This window comes from Bactrocera latifrons, unplaced genomic scaffold, assembly GCF_001853355.1.
Source record: "Bactrocera latifrons isolate USDA-ARS-PBARC rearing strain unplaced genomic scaffold, ASM185335v1 scaffold_15, whole genome shotgun sequence".
Classification (NCBI taxonomy): domain Eukaryota; kingdom Metazoa; phylum Arthropoda; class Insecta; order Diptera; family Tephritidae; genus Bactrocera; species Bactrocera latifrons.
Window position 1 is genome coordinate 2,678,039 of NW_017534963.1, and position 1,477 is coordinate 2,679,515.

General features: G+C 30.9%; 1 non-coding gene across 1 annotated transcript; it reads right to left on the bottom strand.

The window, feature by feature from the left end:
• Positions 1–221: 221 nt before the first annotated feature.
• Positions 222–294, bottom strand: Trnam-cau. The gene has a single exon. It is a non-coding gene; the product is annotated as a tRNA-Met (tRNA).
• Between the last annotated feature and the right edge of the window lie 1,183 nt (positions 295–1,477).

Genomic DNA, 1,477 nt, shown 5'->3' on the forward strand with positions numbered 1-1,477 from the left:
TGAATACAATAGGCATTTCCTTTTCTTTTGATGTCTTAGTTCTTAGTATTTTTCCTTGGGACAAAGGCATAAGCACCCAGTTTCCCTTTGTTTTCCTAGTATGTCTCTAAATTTATTTACAGCGTCATATTAAAATAAATAAATAATATTTTCCTTCCATATTTCATAAATTTTTCTAATTATTTATTGTAAGTAAAAATTTTAAATTGTAAAAAATCTAATGCCCCGGGTGAGGCTCGAACTCACGACCTTAAGATTATGAGACTTACGCGCTGCCTACTGCGCCACCGAGGCTATATGGGCACGGTCGGCCAAATAACTTTTTACATTCTATTGCCAAGCACAAGCATTCTAACTATTGACATAAACTTAATTGTTCCCTTATTTATTAAAATATAATTATTATTAATTAATATTAAATTAGGTTAACAAACTTTGTTAATATTTGGACTGTGCTTTAAAAAGTATGATTTCTAGTTAATATGTACAAACATCGAAGTATATAGTATACAAACATATAATACATAAAATATTTATAAATACTTACATATATGTGCGCTTCAATGTTGTTTAAGTTAATGCAGTGAGCATTAGAACACATGCTTGTGTTTACTATCCATATGCATATATGTAGAAGTGTTATCGTGTGATAGATAACGCTGCTAAAGGTTTCGCAAATATTTGTGGTTTTAATTACAATTTAATTATTTGCTCACCATTATATTCCTTTTGCGTTTTATCGAAAGAATATCAACGCTTCATATGGGGTAGTCCAAAAAGTATTTTCGTATTTCTAATCAAACTAATTTTTTTTTTTTGTATTTATCATGAACTTTAGTAAACCAAGTACGTACCAATTTTTGCCATTTTTCCGCTAGAGATATTATTCTATCAGTGTGAATCGAACTTTCGAAATTTTCAGAACGGAAGCGAGCAAACCATTGTTGTGCTACAAGAAGTGGTTCGTCTCCTCAAACTTCCCAAATTTCATTGGTGGCTTGCGTGGCATTCTTCCCTTTTTTATATAAAAATTTCAAAATATAGCGAATTTCTTCATTATTTTCATTCATTTTGAACAGCTGTAACTTTTTTTCAACTTCCCTTTTTGGTTAGATTAAGCTTAATATCTCACCTTTCCAACAATATATGATATGAAGCAATGTGATTGGTAGTACTGGAGATATAAAAAAACTTTTTCGACTACCCAATATTTCCAGTCTACTTCATCGCGTATACAAGTATTTTACTACCTGCGGCACCAAGCATACAATGAAAGTCAGGAAGTCTTCGAAAATATTGTATCTCAAAGGCCTGTGAAAAATTAAATGAAGATGGGTTAAGTATTTCTCTAAAAATCTTGTCAACCGATTTCAAAAACATAATTTCGCGAAAGACGCGTTTAAGGGGGCTGCTTTAGAAGCTTCAATAAATCGACTTTTTTTTTACTTAAGTCTCTTTCAAAATAATCTAAGAATAT